At 43.7% G+C, this 18,374-nt stretch overlaps 1 pseudogene; it reads left to right on the top strand.

Moving 5' to 3' along the window:
• The first annotated feature begins 8,280 nt into the window (after positions 1 to 8,280).
• On the top strand, positions 8,281 to 8,399 carry LOC126214102 (5S ribosomal RNA; annotated as a pseudogene).
• The last annotated feature ends 9,975 nt before the right edge of the window (positions 8,400 to 18,374 follow it).

Genomic DNA, 18,374 nt, shown 5'->3' with positions numbered 1-18,374 from the left:
GAGTTTCCGCGGAAACGCGAAATATTAATTAAATAAATAATCAGTGACAAATAAATAAAGCCTATGGCACACAACTGCAGCGCTGTGTCGCTGATAAAACAAAAGCATAATTACGTTACTCTTATGTTTGATTAAGAAGGAGAGAGCTCTGGTAGAAGTGGTGCGAGAAGCACGTATTTTATTTTATTGTCTGGCACACCGCCATATTTTCATGTTATAGAAGAATACTGCGAGTTGCAACCACACTAGGCACTCGATTCTGAAAAGAATTTGTATTTGTAAAAGTAAGTAGGATTATGAACTGTAGGCAATTTCATTGAATATATCTGATTTAACTAACTATGTAACTTTTTTATGTTCAGTAGACAATCACCTCTGTACGACGTATTGGCATGGCTGGCAAATCATTGTAATATTGAGATTAGATTATGAGTCCGTACCTACCGCAGCAGTCTTTGGAAACGATTTAATTACGAAGTCCGATTATTTCAGTTTTATTTCACGGTCAACTACGAGTAACATTGCCTTTACCAAATAGCCATTGTCAAGCGTCTGATTCCGAATAATTAAACGTCCACGTTCCAGATAAGGAAATATCAATTACAACCAATCACAATCATATACATCACAAATAGTGAATAATTGAAATATTTTATTTATTATATATTTTATTTTATTTATTTTATACCTTTCCAGAGCCCCTTAATATGATTACTGTGGATGACCAGAGAAACGTATGTTATGAAAAAAGTATAATTTAACTGAATGATTTTCACATATTTATTATTTTGAATGTGAATAGTATACGTTGTTTTATTGTTTGGTTAGTGTTTATAAAGCAGATGTTACGCCATTTCGGAATAGGACAGTCAAATAGAAACGAAGCTTTATTTTCGGATATCTTAAGCTTCATGCTGATGCTTGTCAAAAAGATTTCGACACTCTTGAAAGTGTTTCAGGAAGTGGTATGTTGTGTTTCAGTACCTGTGCCAAGCCCGAATCTCGTCCGACACAGAGCGGAATGTAACATCACTGTTTCGATACAATTAGTCCGTTCCAAGCACAGGTGGACTGAGACAGCCTTATTTTGAAACAACGATACAGTTTCTGTGTCTGGCTCGAGATCGAATCTGGTCCGGTTGTCCGAGACAGGGGCGGAATGGAACACCAGTGTTTCGAAACAGTGAAGCACAGCCGTTCCGAAACACTGAAACAGTTCCACGTATCGATACACTGTATCGAAACATAGAAGCAGTGGCGAAGTCTACTGTCAGTTAATGTTCAGCGCTGTATTGAGTAGAACGCTGTCTTGTACAGTTCGCGAATTTCGACATGGCAGAGTTCGAGGAGCAAGAGGTCTCCATTAAATTTTGAGCGAACTCTGGAAACCCTTTACAGAGACACACCAAATGCTGCAGGAAGCCTACGGTCATGAGCGATTAAGCAGTAGTCGGTGTCACGAATGCTTCACACGGTTTAAAAACGGCCGGACTCAGTTTAAAGATGACCCTCGTTCATGAACGTGAACGAAACTGTTCGTGCCAATCGAAGACTGGCTGTCCGAGAGACTGCAGAAGAACGAAACATTTCCGTTGGATCATGTCGCGAAATCCTGACACAGCATTTTGGAATGCATTCTGTTGTTGCCAGGTTGGTTCCACGGCTCGTGAGTCAAGACCAGAAAGAGCTTCGCCTCGCAATCTGTGAAGAGCTTCTGGATCGCGCAAATGAGAACGAAATGCTTCTCGAGAGAATCGTAACTGGTGACGAGACGTGGGTCTACGGTTATGATGTTGAGACCGAGGTTTCAGTCTTTACAATGGGTCGGGAAAGGTTCCCCAATTTAGAAAAAGTTCGTCAGATGATCTCTAATATCAAAGGCATGGTGATAGTTATGTTTGACTTTTAGGGGTTAGTTCGTAATGATTTTGTGCCACAGGGACAAACTGTTAATCGATAGCAGCATCGGAACGTGTTACGACGCCTGCGAGAAAATGTGAGAAGAAAACGGCCTGAAATGTGGCGAGACAATTCGTGGCTCTTGTATCACGGCAACGCACCCGCACATTCGTCACGGTTGGTGCGTGACTATTGCACAAAATATGAAATCGCTGTTCTGCCTCATTCTCCGTACTCTCCAGACCTGACCCCTCGGGGCTTCGTTTTACTTCCTAACTTGAAAACCCCGTTGAAAGGACGGAGATTTGCAACGATAGGCGAGACAAAAGAAAATTCGCAGACGGCGCCTTGGGCGATCCAAGAATAGGCGTACCAAGATTGCTTCCGCAAGTGGAGAGAGCGTTGCGAGCGAAATATCCAGTGCATCATAAAAGTATTCGACCACCCTCATTGTACTTGAAATGTGAAGTTCTCTTCGAACATTTGAGGCGCACGAGACGCAATATTGTCTGACAATGTACCACAACCAGGTCGCTGTATAATACAGGGTGACACTGGACTCGCACTCGGGAGGACGATGGTTCAATCCCGCGTCCGGCCATCCTGATTTAGGTTTTCCGTGATTTCCCTAAATCACTCCAGGCAAATGCCGGGATGGTTCCTCTGAAAGGGCACAGCCGACTTCCTTTCCTGTCCTTCCCTAATCCGATGAGACCGATAACCTCGCTGTTTGGTCTCTTCCCCCAAAAACCAACCAACCAATACAGGGTGATTCAAAAAGAATACCACAACTTTAGGAATTTAAAACTCTGCAACGACAAAAGGCAGAGCTAAGCACTATCTGTCGCCGAATGAAGGGAGCTATAAAGTTTCATTTAGTTGTACATTTGTTCGCTTGAGGCGCTGTTGACTAGGCGTCAGCGTCAGTTGATGCTAAGATGGCGACCGCTCAACAGAAAGCTTTTTGTGTTATTGAGTACGGCAGAAGTGAATCGACGACAGTTGTTCAGCGTGCATTTCGAACGAAGTATGTTGTTAAACCTCCTGATAGGTGGTGTATTAAACGTTGGTATAAACAGTTTACAGAGAATGGGTGTTTGTGCAAAGGGAAAAGTTCTGGACGGCCGAGAACGAGTGATGAAAATGTAGCACGCATCCAGCAAGCATTTGTTCGCAGCCCAGGAAAATCGACTCGCAGAGCTAGCAGAGAGCTACAAATTCCACAATCAACTGTATGGAGAGTCCTACGAAAAAGGTTAATTATGAAACCTGAACGTCAAGTACCCGAGGCGATGGATCGGCCGCCAGGCAGCCCGTGACAGAGCACTTCATCACTGGCCTCCAAGAAGCCCTGATCTTACCCCCTGCGATTTTTTCTTATGGGGGTATGTTAAGGATATGGTGTTTCGGCCACCTCTCCCAGCCACCATTGATGATTTGAAACGAGAAATAACAGCAGCTATCCAAACTGTTACGCCTGATATGCTACAGAGAGTGTGGAACGAGGTGGAGTATCGGGTTGATATTGCTCGTGTGTCTGGAGGGGGCCATATTGAACATCTCTGAACTTGTTTTTGAGTGAAAAAAAACCTTTTTAAATACTCTTTGTAATGATGTATAACAGAAGGTTATATTATGTTTCTTTCATTAAATACACATTTTTTAAAGTTGTGGTGTTCTTTTTGAATCTCCCTGTATAATTAACTACGTGCAATGCTTATTTGCATTATAAGACACCACAACATGCAGTCACTTTATTATTCGGGCACATGTGGTATATGCGGCGGTGGTGATAGCTGTAGAACGAGCTGGCCCATTCTGTGCTGCGTTTCCGTATTGTTATTAACACGTATGGTGCACAGTTCGATGGGGCGGGAAGGAAACAATACGTCATTTCAAAAGATACAACTTGTTATTTTCCTTCACGCTAAAGGACCTTCCGAAAGACAGATCGCACCATTGTTACAAATGAGTAAGACTATTGTAGCTGACATTATACGGAGATTGAACAGAGAAGACAGAATTGAAGATAAACCAAAAACAGGGCGACCAATGAAGCTGAGTAGAAGAGAGGAAACCGGAGTAATAAGAAAAATTAAACCCAAGGTTGTCGGCAACGAAAATTGCTTCCGCAGTGCAGCAGAAATATGGGAAAGACGTGCGCCCTCAAACAGTACGATGAATTAATCGACGAGAGGGGTATAATGGTCGAGTAAGCAGAAAGAAGCCTATGATAAATTAGTGGAGCCGGCCGCTGTGACCGAGCGGTTCTAGGCGCTACGGTCGCAGGTTCGAATCCTGCCTCGGGCATGGATGTGTGTGCTGTCCGCAGGTTAGTTAGGTTTAATTAGTTCTAAGTTCTAGGGGACTGATGACCTCAGAAGTTAAGTCCCATAGTGCCCAGAGCCATTTGAACCATTTTAAAATTAGTGGAATAGAAAGGAACGACAGGACTTCGCGAAGCAGCATGTAAATAAAACTGTCAGTTGGTGGGACGAAGTAATTTTTGTTGATGAATGTCAATTGCAGATATTCTCCTCAAACGGAAGACCTATGATTTGAAGAAAAACATGTGAAGAATTTCAATCGAAGCATCTGAAACGCACAGTTAAACACGGTAGTGGAGGTGCCATGATTTGGAGTTCCATGTCGTCATCTGTAGTAAGCGAAGTGGCCGGCCGGAGTAGCCGAGCGGTTCTAGGCGCTACAGTCTGGAACCGCGCGACCGCTATGGGCGCAGGTTCCAATCCTGCCTGACCTCAGAAGTTTAATCCCATAGTGCTCAGAGCCATTTGAACCCATTTGGTAGGTTTGTAGCATTCATTGAAGGTACAATGGACAAGCATAAGTCTCTGAACGTCCGAAAAGAGAACTTACCTCAAAGTGCTACAAGTTTCGGGCGCTCGAGGACGTTCAAATAGTATCAAGACAATGATCCGAAGAAATGTGACAATGTGAGACTATCGACGCTGTATAATGGCCTTAAGGTTTTGGATACCCCTCCTCAGAGTTCAGACTTGAAACCAATAGAAAATCTTTGGAGTGAATTGCATTGAAAAGTACGACAAACGCCAGTGACATGAAAACAATCTTTAAAGGAACGAATACTGGAAGAATGGCGACAAATAAGTGACGATTATATGCGAAAGCTCGTTCACAGAATGCCTAAAAGCTTGGAACAAGTGCTCTGCAGAAACCACTTTCCAGCACGAGTGACGAAATTATTAGATATGTAGAAAGATTTTTATCATGGTTGGATATATGGAAATGTTGTCCTGATCGCACCTTTAAATTGTCCAATAACACACATTTTGCCATATCAGATTCTAGAAATGACCAAGTATTGCAATGAGGACCCGAATCTTAAATATCTTTTACCAGGAAAGTTTCAGACAGCTACTGTAGAAGCGAGATTTGGAAAACATCAGACAATGGCAGGATTTCAGTGTTTGGTATCTTTGGTATCTTGAGACAGGTGTTTGATATTCAACTGAAGCTAAGAATTCAGACCTTGCTGTCCTTAAAAATTCCATCATCTGCTCTTGAAGAAGTTGGAACAGATTCAGATTATTTTGAAACTGACTGTGTAGATGTTACCTCCACCAAAACCATCAAACGTTGACAGTGAAATGGCTTTCAGTGAGGAACAAATTCAGCCTGTTCAGGATTACTTCCCCGTTTTCACATACTTAAAATGTACAAGGTTGTGGTTGTTATACTTGTCGGCCGGAAACGTGTGTGGCTGTGATAGCGGCCATGCTGATTTTTTTTTTTTTTTTTACATGGCTGTCAATCAGTGACTGTTGTATAATACAAAATTTTGAAACACCAGTTTTGTGTTGACTGTAGCAGAGGACACATGGCAGCCCCTAGTGGATTGCACCTCTGTTGCATTCATTCTATCTTTCAGCTTTCGTTTTTTTGATACTTTATGCTGTAACATTTAGTTTTAATTTTTTCCGAAGAAGGTGTCCCTTGTGACACCGAAACCTAGGTCACAAATTAATTGTGTTCGCGACTGAGGGCTGCGTTTTTCAAAATTTTGTATTATTGTTTATGTTGTTTGGGTTAAGTTTGCAAATAAGAAAATGATGTTCTGTTATTTATTACATAGTTCTATACTATTTTGTGCCGAAACTACTCCTGTAATATGTGATGCCTGTATATAATGAAGTAAAAATGAAACCTAATAAAACCGAATAGTTTTGTCAGTCACTGTCAGTTGTGGAGGTGATATCTTGAGACAGGTATTTGATATTCAATTCAAGCTAAGAATTCAGACCTTGAAAATTCCATCATCCGCTCTTGGAGAAGTTAGAATAGATTCAGATTCTTTTGAAACTGACTGTGTAGATGATGTGACCTTACCTGCACCATCACCATCAAACCTTGACAGTGGACTGGATTTCAGTCAGGAACAAATTCAGCCTGTTCAGGAATATTTGCCTGTTTTCACATACTTAAAATGTACAAGGTTGTTGTCGGCCGAAAACGTTTGTGGCTGTGATAGCGAGCATGTTTCTTCATGTATTATTGTTTATGTTGTTTGAGTTAAGTTTGCAAATAAGAAAATGCTGTTCTGTTATTTATTACATAGTCCTATACCATTTTGTGTCGAGACTATTCCTGTAATATGTGATGCCTGTATATAATGAAGTAAAAATAAAACCTAATAAAACCGAATAGTTTTGTCAGTCACTGTCAGTTGTGGAGGAGAGTATTTCGAAGGAGACCTCCCAGAATAAGTGGAAGGTAAGACTAGAAAAGTTTTTGAGCAGACCTGGCACGTAGGGAGAAATCAGAGCTTGCACGGAAAGATTTTAGTGTTCGTTTTTCCGTCTTGCTGTTAGGGTGGAGCGGTAGAGAAATGCCTTTATGGTGGTCCGACGGAACCCTCTGCCAGGCACTTAATTGTGAATTGCAGTGTAGTCACGTAGATGTAGATGTCGCTCGTGTGTGGGGCGGGCACATAATTATTTCAAATACCTCCCATACGCACGCAGCGCACGCTGTTTTCATTAGGAAGACGACTCTTGTCACAGGCTAATGAACGCAAGCACCTGCTCTGTCAAATGGGGCCACGCAGACAGATGGCGTATCGGTGAGTGGTGAAGGGGAGGGGCGGGGGGAAGGGAGGAATGGAAGCACGGAGGGGGGAGGGGGGAGGAGGTGAGGCCCAGCCAGCTCACGCGGCAGGTCACGCAAATGTCACGACCCGCGCGGCCGGCGCGCACGCACTGCGCACGCCGCAGCCTCCGCCACGCGCCGGACCCGTGCGACGTCACGGACCGCGCCCACACGCCACGTGACGTCACTCATCTCGACCGCGAGCCTAGAGCGCTCCTAGTCCGCGGCGGCGAATTGCCGACACATTCGCACCACCTGCAATACACTCCGTCCATTTATGGCAGCTACATCTGCATCTCCCGATACTGTGTTCCACTAGACACTGTGCAAGTGGTGCGTGGCGGAGGGTGCTCCGCTACAATGTTAGCGATTTTCTCTCGTATTCCATTTGCGTGTTAATCTTTCGACACAGGCTACAACAATCGAGTACGAAACTCCATAGTGCAAAAATATACAACCTCGTGCATTTTTTAGCCAGGCTGTTCCAAGCGGCTAACCTGTAGCAAATGGAGAATGCGATGCTAAGCATCTGTAGAATGGCATGAGTCGTGCTTCGGTAGCTCAGATGGTAGAGCACTTGCCCGCGAAAGGCAAAGGTCCCGAGTTCGAGTCTCGGTCGGGCACACAGTTTTAATCTGCCAGGAATTTTCATATCAGCGCACACTCCGCTGCAGAGTGAAAATCTCATTCTGGAAACATCCCCCAGGCTGTGGCTAAGCCATGTCTCCGCAGTATACTTTCTTTCAGGAGTGCTAGTTCTGCACGGTTCGCAGAAGAGCTTCTGTAAAGTTTGGAAGGTAGGAGACGAGGTACTGGCAGAAGTAAAGCTGTGAGGAGCGGGCGTGAGTCGTGCTTCGGTAGCTCAGATGGTAGAGCACTTGCCCGCGAAAGGGTCCCGAGTTCGAGTCTCGGTCGGGCACACAGTTTTAATCTGCCAGGAAGTTTCATATCAGCGCACACTCCGCTGCAGAGTGAAAATCTCATTCTGGCATGATATAAATTGGAAAACTGCTATTTTTTAATGGTGCTTCTTCGATATTTTCGTCACTAAACGGGACGGTGACTTCCAATACAACTACCAAAATCTAATAAAATACCTCCCATACCAATAGGCGCGTCCACATTAATGACAACGTAATAGTAAGATCTCCGTTCAGCCTTTATACCTGCTTCAGTCTAGTCCAGTCGTATTCGTATAATCGAAATGCATTCAGTAAGAAAACGAGAAATGAATTGTAGCCTCCTATGTTCTTCACCAACAGCCTTTCCACAGTGGTAACTCCGGTTTCTGTCTGATCATCGAAATTAAGCGCTGTCGGGCTTGGCTAGCACTTGGATGGGTGACCACCCGGGACTACCGAGAGCTATTGGCAAGTGGGTTGCCCTACATCTACATCTACATTTATACTCCGCAAGCCACCCAACGGTGTGTGGCGGAGAGCACTTTACGTGCCACTGTCATTACCTCCCTTTCCTGTTCCAGTCGCGTATGGTTCGCGGGAAGAACGACTGTCTGAAAGGCTCCGTGCGCGCTCTAATCTCTCTAATTTTACATTCGTGATCTCCTCGGGAGGTATAAGTAGGGGGAAGCAATATATTCGATACCTCATCCAGAAACGCACCCTCTCGAAACCTGGCGAGCAAGCTACACCGCGATGCAGAGCGCCTCTCTTGCAGCGTCTGCCACTCGAGTTTGTTAAACATCTCCGTAACGCTATCACGGTTACCAAATAACCCTGTGACGAAACGCGCCGCTCTTCTTTGGATCTTGTCTATCTCCTCCGTCAACCCGATCTGGTACGGATCCCACACTGATGAGCAATACTCAAGTATTGGTCGAACGAGTGTTTTGTAAGCCACCTCCTTTGTTGATGGACAACATTTTCTAAGCACTCTCCCAATGAATCTCAACCTGGTACCAGCCTTACCAACAATTAATTTTATATGATCGTTCCACTTCAAATCGTTCCGCACGCATACTCCCAGATATTTTACAGAAGTAACTGCTACCAGTGTTTGTTCCGCTATCATATAATCATACAATAAAGGATCCTTCTTTCTATGTATTCGCAATACATTACATTTGTCTATGTTAAGGGTCAGTTGCCACTCCCTGCACCAAGTGCCTATCCGCTGCAGATCTTCCTGCATTTCGCTACAATTTTCTAATGCTGCAACTTCTCTGTATACTACAGCATCATCCGCGAAAAGCCGCATGGGACTTCCGACACTATCTACTAGGTCATTTATATATATTGTGAAAAGCAATGGTCCCATAACACTCCCCTGTGGCACGCCAGAGGTTACTTTAACGTCTGTAGACGTCTCTCCATTGATAACAACATGCTGTGTTCTGTTTGCTCTTCAATCCAGCCACACAGCTGGTCTGATATTCCGTAGGCTCTTACTTTGTTCATCAGGCGACAGTGCGGAACTGTATCGAACGCCTTCCGGAAGTCAAGAAAAATAGCATCTACCTGGGAGCCTGTATCTAATATTTTCTGGGTCTCATGAACAAATAAAGCGAGTTGGGTCTCACACGATCGCTGTTTCCGGAATCCATGTTGATTCCTACATAGTAGATTCTGGGTTTCCAAATACGACATGATACTCGAGCAAAAAACATGTTGTAAAAGTCTACAACAGATCGACGTCAGAGATATAGGTCTATAGCGCCCTTGTGATATATATATGACTGAGAAGTTAAGGCTCTGGCCACGAAAAGTTATAACAGCCTGGAGATCGGTGTGCTGATCGCATGCAACTCCGTGTCTGCATCCAGTGACGCGTGTCGGCATAGGATGACACGGCGGTCGGTCGGTTCCGTTGAGCCTTCTCAGGCCTGTTCCAGCGGAGATAGACAGAGTTACATTAATCTTCAAAAGCAACTGGTTATGAGTATACATGCATACTTGTCACTAACTTTCTCATGCTATGCAGCGATTGCACTTCTTTTGCGAGTATTGTACCACAAAACTTTTTACCCCTATCTGTACATTAGTGGCAATTTTCTGTTTAGAATTAATCTATGACTCTGCAGTGCGTGCAGGCGGATTAAAAACGGGTGCCAGTCCAAGACTCGAACTCAGGACGTTCGCCTTCCACTGCACTACCACTGAGCTACCTAAGCACTACTCATGACCCGTCCTTACAGCTGTACTCCCGCAAGTACCGTATCGCCTACGTCACCACTCTCCTATCTAGTGCATTGGCTCGCAAAAGACAAAAGTCCGGAGTTCGAGTCTCGGTCTGGCACACATGTTTAACCCGCCAGGAGTCAACTATCATTTTATTTGTGCGGATAATGTAATACAATTGAAAAACTTTTCTACATCTACATCTACATCTATACTCCGCGAGCCACCTTACGGTGTGTGGCGGAGGGTACTTATTGTACCACTATCTGATCCCCCCTTCCCTGTTCCACTCACGAATTGTGCGTGGGAAGAACGACTGCTTGTAAGTCTCCGTATTTGCTCTAATTTCTCGGATCTTTTCGTTGTGATCATTACGCGAGATATATGTGGGCGGTAGTAATATGTTGCCCATCTCTTCCCGGAATGTGCTCTCTCGTAATTTCGATAATAAACCTCTCCGTATTGCGTAACGCCTTTCTTGAAGTGTCCGCCACTGGAGCTTGTTCAGCATCTCCGTAACGCTCTCGCGCTGACTAAATGTCCCCATGACGAATCGCGCTGCTTTTCGCTGGATCATGTCTATCTCTTCTATTAATCCAACCTGGTAAGGGTCCCATACTGATGAGCAATACTCAAGAATCGGACGAACAAGCGTTTTGTAAGCTACTTCTTTCGTCGACGAGTCACATTTTCTTAGAATTCTTCCTATGAATCTCAACCTGGCGCCTGCTTTTCCAACTATTTGTTTTATGTGATCATTCCACTTCAGATCGCTCCGGATAGTAACTCCTAAGTATTTTACGGTCGTTACCGCTTCCAATGATTTACCATCTATGGCATAATCGTACTGGAATGGATTTCTGCCCCTATGTATGCGCATTATATTACATTTATCTACGTTTAGGGAAAGCTGCCAGCTGTCGCACCATTCGTTAATCCTCTGCAGGTCTTCCTGGAGTACGTACGAGTCTTCTGATGTTGCTACTTTCTTGTAGACAACCGTGTCATCTGCAAATAGCCTCACGGAGCTACCGATGTTGTCAACTAAGTCATTTATGTATATTGTAAACAATAAAGGTCCTATCACGCTTCCTTGCGGTACTCCCGAAATTACCTCTACATCTGCAGATTTTGAACCGTTAAGAATGACATGTTGTGTTCTTTCTTCTAGGAAATCCTGAATCCAATCACAAACCTGGTCCGATATTCCGTAAGCTCGTATTTTTTTCACTAAACGTAAGTGCGGAACCGTATCAAATGCCTTCCTGAAGTCCAGGAATACGGCATCAATCTGCTCGCCAGTGTCTACGGCACTGTGAATTTCTTGGGCAAATAGGGCGAGCTGAGTTTCACATGATCTCTGTTTGCGGAATCCATGTTGGTTATGATGAAGGAGATTTGTATTATCTAAGAACGTCATAATACGAGAACACAAAACATGTTCCATTATTCTACAACAGATTGACGTAAGCGAAATAGGCCTATAATTATTCGCATCTGATTTATGACCCTTCTTGAAAATGGGAACGACCTGCGCTTTCTTCCAGTCGCTAGGTACTTTACGTTCTTCCAGAGATCTACGATAAATTGCTGATAGAAAGGGGGCAAGTTCTTTAGGATAATCACTGTAGAATCTTAAGGGTATCTCGTCTGGTCCGGATGCTTTTCCGCTACTAAGTGATAGCAGTTGTTTTTCAATTCCGATATCGTTTATTTCAATATTTTCCATTTTGGCGCCCGTGCGACGGCTGAAGTCAGGGACCGTGTTACGATTTTCCGCAGTGAAACAGTTTCGGAACACTGAATTCAGTATTTCTGCCTTTCTTCGGTCGTCCTCTGTTTCGGTGCCATCGTGGTCAACGAGTGACTGAATAGGGGATTTAGATCCGCTTACCGATTTTACATATGACCAAAGCTTTTTAGGGTTTTTGTTTGGATTGTTTGCCAATGTTTTATGTTCGAATTCGTTGAATGCTTTTCTCATTGCTCTCTTTACGCTCTTTTTCGCTTCGTTCAGCTTTTCCTTATCAGCTATGATTCGACTACTCTTAAACCTATGATGAAGCTTTCTTTGTTTCCGTAGTACCTTTCGTACATGATTGTTATACCACGGTGGATCTTTCCCCTCGCTTTGGACCTTAGTCGGTAGGAACTTATCTAAGGCGTACTGGACGATGTTTCTGAATTTTTTCCATTTTTGTTCCACATCCTCTTCCTCAGAAATGAACGTTTGATGGTGGTCACTCAGATATTCTGCGATTTGTGCCCTATCACTCTTGTTAAGCAAATATATTTTCCTTCCTTTCTTGGCATTTCTTACTACATTTGTAGTCATTGATGCAACCACTGACTTATGATCACTGATACCCTCTTCTACATTCACGGAGTCGAAAAGTTCCGGTCTATTTGTTGCTATGAGGTCTAAAACGTTAGCTTCACGAGTTGGTTCTCTAACTATCTGCTCGAAGTAATTCTCGGACAAGGCAGTCAGGATAATGTCACAAGAGTCTCTGTCCCTGGCTCCAGTTCTGATTGTGTGACTATCCCATTCTATACCTGGTAGATTGAAGTCTCCCCCTATTACAATAGTATGATCACGAAACTTCTTCACGACGTTCTGCAGGTTCTCTCTGAGGCGCTCAACTACTACGGTAGCTGATGCAGGTGGTCTATAGAAGCATCCGACTATCATATCTGACCCACCTTTGATACTTAACTTAACCCAGATTATTTCACTTTCGCATTCGCTAATAACTTCACTGGATATTATTGAATTCTTTACTGCTATAAATACTCCTCCACCATTGGCGTTTATCCTATCCTTGCGGTATATATTCCATTCTGTGTCTAGGATTTCGTTACTGTTCACTTCCGGTTTTAACCAACTTTCCGTTCCTAATACTATATGCGCACTATTTCCTTCAATAAGCGATACTAATTCAGGAACCTTGCCCTGGATACTCCTGCAGTTTACCAATATTACGTTAACTTTTCCTGTTTTTGGTCTCTGAGGACGGACGTTCTTTATCAACGATGCTGATGTTCTCTCTGGTAAGCCGTCAGGTATTTTATCGTTTCGCCCAAGGGGGGGTCCCTCTAACCTAAAAAACCCCCGTGTGCACGCCACACGTACTCTGCTACCCTAGTAGCTGCTTCCGGTGTTTTTTTTTTTTTTTCGTGTCTGCACGTTCAGAGACCGTGAATAGTTACAACTGAAAGAAAACAACAGCCCACGGTCACTATTTTTAACGAATTCGTTAAAAATAGAGAGCGAGGACTGTTTTCTTTCAATTGTTTTCTTGTTTTCATGGACTTCCTTATGGCCTGCTAATTTTAACTATGTACAGATGTACAAAGTTCTCGACTGACTTGTTTACTTCTTGGGAAACGTTAAGATGTTTGCACAATAGTAATACTGCCAGAAGTTGGCAAAAATTTTACCAGTCTCATTTAGAGCAGAAGTTCTCAAAGCACTACGAGTGAATGAAATGTTGAAGAAGACTGACACACATGCACAAACGTGTAATTAATCATCTGAAGATACGATATCGTTATTTATTCATAGCATTGTTCAGATGTGTCTCAGTATCTTTTGGACCTAAAGAATGTTTCTGGAGTGATTGGTGCAAAAACTCATACTTCTCCATTTCACATCGAGTTTCCGTGTATTTACGTAGGCTAGCTGCCTGCTAGTGGTGCAGTAGCGAAGTTGAGGAAGTTTCTGGAAGTTTAGCGACTCACCGTCTCGGAATCTGATTTCGGAGGAACGTAGGAATACGTGAGGCAATACTGACAGCACGGCGTTTCTTAGGAGCTAGACTGCAGAATCGCAAAACCTACGTTGATAGGTTTGATAGGACGCACACAATTCCGAAGATAGGAAGGGAATTATCGCACAATCAGCTTAACAGTTCATGCCTCACAGTTGCTGACATGAATAATGTACAGCAGATTGCAGAAGAAAATGGAGGACCTGTTATATGATGATATCAGTTTGGCTTTGGGAAAGGTGAAACCGCCAGAGAGGCAGTTGTGCTTGATAATAGAAACAAGATTGTACAAAAATCAAGACACTTTTGTAGGATTTGTGGAGCCGGAAAAAGTGTTCGACAATGTAAAGTGATGCAAGATGGTCGGAATTCTGACAAGGGAACCTCCCCATCGCACCCCCCCTCAGATTTAGTTATAAATTGACACAGTGGATAGGCCTTGAAAAACTGAACACAGATCTATCGAGAAAACAGGAAGAAGTTGTGTGTAACTATGAAAAAATAAGCAAATTATACAAACTGAGTAGTCCAAGTGTAAGATATGCAACATCAAGGACTGTGTAAGCTGAGGAGCGCCGTGGTCCCGTGGTTAGAGTGAGTAACTGCGGAACGAGAGGTCCATGGTTCGAGTCCTCCCTCGAGTAAAAATTTTACTTACTTTATTTTCGCAAAGTTACGATCTGACCGTTCATTCATTGACGTCTCTGTTCACTGTAATAAGTTTAGTGTCTGTGTTTTGCGACCGCACCGCAAAACCGTGCGATTAGTAGACGATAGGACGTGCCTCTCCAATGGGAACCGAAAACATTTGATCGCAAATTCATAGGTCAACCGATTCCTCCACAGGAAAACACGTCTGAAATATTCTATACGACACTGGTGACGGCATGTGATTCACATTACAGGAATATGTTGTCGACCCACCTAACTTGCACACTTGGCGAATGGGTAAAAAGTTTCTTCTACCTTGCCCTATTTAGGTTTTCTTGTGAATGTGATAATCACTCCCAAAAAAAGTGATGAAAACATAAGAGTTTGTCACATAAACGGCAACAAATGAATGCAAGTTTCACAGTCGCACAGTTTTCCCTGTGCTCTGTCAAAACATACGTTTTTAACGTTTTCTAAGTTTTTCCGTGTGTAGACCGTCAAATCCTGCATGTGTCCAAGCAAATCTGAACATGTCCTGGAATTTTGGAGAGCGAAGTTGATCATGCCTGAGTGCATGAACTTTGATACTTGTCTGAAAATAAAAAATTAAAAGTTTTCAGTCGAGGGAGGATTGAACCAGGGACCTTCCGTTCCGTAGCTGCTCGCGGTAACCACGGGACCACGGTGCTCATCAGTGTATATGTACCTTGATGTGGCTTATCTTGGACACGGACTACTCAGTTTGTATATTTTGCTTATTTTTTTCATAGTTCCATACAACTTCTTCCTGTTTTCTCGATTGATCTGTGTTCAGTTTTTCATGGCCTATCCCTGTGCCAACTTATAACTAAATCTGAGGGGGGTGCGATGGGGAGGTTCCCTTGTGAGGAAAGTAAGGGTAAACTGTAGGGAAAGACAAGGAAAAAAAGGTTCAAATGGCTCTGAGCACTATGGGACTCAACTGCTGTGGTCATCAGTCCCCTAGAACTTAGAAATAATTAAACCTAACTAACCTAAGGACATCACACACATCCATGCCCGAGGCAGGATTCGAACCTGCGACCGTAGCAAAGACAAGGAAAAGCGGGTATAACATCTAACAGGAAACAATAAGACTAGAAGAGCAGGAACCATGTGTTTGAAATAAAAAGGATATAGGGGGCGAATGTAGTGTTTTGCTCCTATTATTCTGCCCATACATCGAAGAAGCAATGGCGAAAATAGAAGCAATCTGTAAGGATATCAATGATGAGATTCGCTGTTGACGTTGTTATCGTCACTGAAAGTGAAGAATTAAGGCTAGTGCTGAACGTGATCAACTATCTCCTGAGTACAGAATATGGATTGAGAGTAAATCGAAAAAAGACGAAAGTAATAAGAAGTAGTAGAAATCAGAAGAGCTAGAAGCTTAGCATCAGAATTGAAAAGTAGACAACATTTGGGAAGTCAGCTACCTAGGCAGCAAAATAACCAATGAAGGAAGGAGCAAGGAGAACGTAAAAAGCAGACTAGCACTGGCAAGAAATGCATACCTGACCAAGAGAAGTCTACTATGTACAGGGTGTTTCAAAAATGACCGGTATATTTGAAACGGCAATAAAAACTAAACGAGCAGCGATAGAAATACACCGTTTGTTGCAATATGCTTGGGACAACAGTACATTTTCAGGCGGACAAACTTTCGAAATTACAGTAGTTACAATTTTCAACAACAGATGGCGCTGCAAGTGATGTGAAAGATATAGAAGACAACGCAGTCTGTGGGTGCGCCGTTCTGTACGTCGTCTTTCTGCTGTAAGCGTGTGCTGTTTACAACGTGCAAGTGTGCTGTGGACAACATGGTTTATTCCTTAGAACAGAGGATTTTTCTGGTGTTGGAATTCCACCGCCTAGAACACAGTGTTGTTGCAACAAGACGAAGTCTTCAACGGAGGTTTAATGTAACCAAAGGACGGAAAAGCGATACAATAAAGGATGTGTTTGAAAAATTTCAACGGACTGGGAACGTGACGGATGAACGTGCTGGAAAGGTAGGGCGACCGCGTACGGCAACCACAGAGGGCAACGCGCAGCTAGTGCAGCAGGTGATCCGACAGCGGCCTCGGGTTTCCGTTCGCCGTGTTGCAGCTGCGGTCCAAATGACGCCAACGTCCACGTATCGCCTCATGCGCCAGAGTTTACGCCTCTATCCGTACAAAATTCAAACGCGGCAACCCCTCAGCGCCGCTACCACTGCTGCACGAGAGACATTTGCTAACGATATAGTGCACAGGATTGATGACGGCGATATGCATGTGGGCAGCATTTGGTTTACTGACGAAGCTTATTTTTACCTGGACGGCTTCGTGAATAAACAGAACTGGCGCATATGGGGAACCGAAAAGCCCCATGTTGCAGTCCCATCGTCCCTGCACCCTCAAAAAGTACTGGTCTGGGCCGCCATTTCTTCCAAAGGAATCATTGGCCCATTTTTCAGATCCGAAACGATTACTGCATCACGCTATCTGGACATTCTTCGTGAATTTGTGGCGGTACAAACTGCCTTAGACGACACTGCGAACACCTCGTGGTTTATGCAAGATGGTGCCCGGCCACATCGCACGGCCGATGTCTTTAATTTCCTGAATGAATATTTCGATGATCGTGTGATAGCTTTGGGCTATCCGAAACATACAGGAGGCGGCGTGAATTGGCCTCCCTATTCGCCAGACATGAACCCCTGTGACTTCTTTCTGTGGGGACACTTGAAAGACCAGGTGTACCGCCAGAATCCAGAAACAATTGAACAGCTGAAGCAGTACATCTCATCTGCATGTGAAGCCATTCCGCCAGACACGTTGTCAAAGGTTTCGGGTAATTTCATTCAGAGACTACGCCATATTATTGCTACGCATGGTGGATATGTGGAAAATATCGTACTATAGAGTTTCCCAGACCGCAGCGCCATCTGTTGTTGAAAATTGTAACTACTGTAATTTCGAAAGTTTGTCTGCCTGAAAATGTACTATTGTCCCAAGCATATTGCAACAAACGGTGTATTTCTATCGCTGCTCGTTTAGTTTTTATTGCCGTTTCAAATATACCGGTCATTTTTGAAACACCGTGTAACTGCTCCTCTTAAGATATACTGGAAATGTTCGTTGATGATATTCGAGCTCGGACTAACTGGCGCTAATATTGTCTCATGAGGACCATTGCATAAAAAAAAAATCTGTCCTGCCGCACTATTCACGCCGAGTGCGTATCAGTGATACCGATCAGTTCAAATAACTATATGCTCCCCGACGTGTATGAACACAACTACCCCTACTTGCACAACCATTGGCTATCCTTGTACTAATTATGGCTACAGCCCATGTACGGCAGTAGTTTGTCCCCTGAAGTTTTCAGTTTACGTAAGGTAAATAGTTCGAGTCGGAACAATAACTGTCTAACGCGGCAAAGAATATTTATGCATGCTGCGCTCTGTTATTAATCTATGTCGTCGCACAATTAAATATTTCATGATGTTGTTGTTGTGGTCTTCAGTCCTGAGACTGGTTTGATGCAGCTCTCCATGCTACTCTATCCTGTGTAAGTTTCTTCATCTCCCAGTACCTACTGCAACCTACATCCTTCTGTATCTGCTTAGTGTATTCATCTCTTGGTCTCCCTCTACAATTTTTACCCTCCACACTGCCCTCCAATGCTAAATATGTGATCCCTTGATGCCTCAAAACATGTCCTACCAACCGATCCCTTCTTCTAGTCAAGTTGTGCCACAAACCTCTCTTCTCCCCAATCCTATTCA

This window comes from Schistocerca nitens, chromosome 11, assembly GCF_023898315.1.
Source record: "Schistocerca nitens isolate TAMUIC-IGC-003100 chromosome 11, iqSchNite1.1, whole genome shotgun sequence".
Taxonomy (NCBI): domain Eukaryota; kingdom Metazoa; phylum Arthropoda; class Insecta; order Orthoptera; family Acrididae; genus Schistocerca; species Schistocerca nitens.
This window is presented reverse-complemented; position numbering and strand designations above follow the sequence as displayed.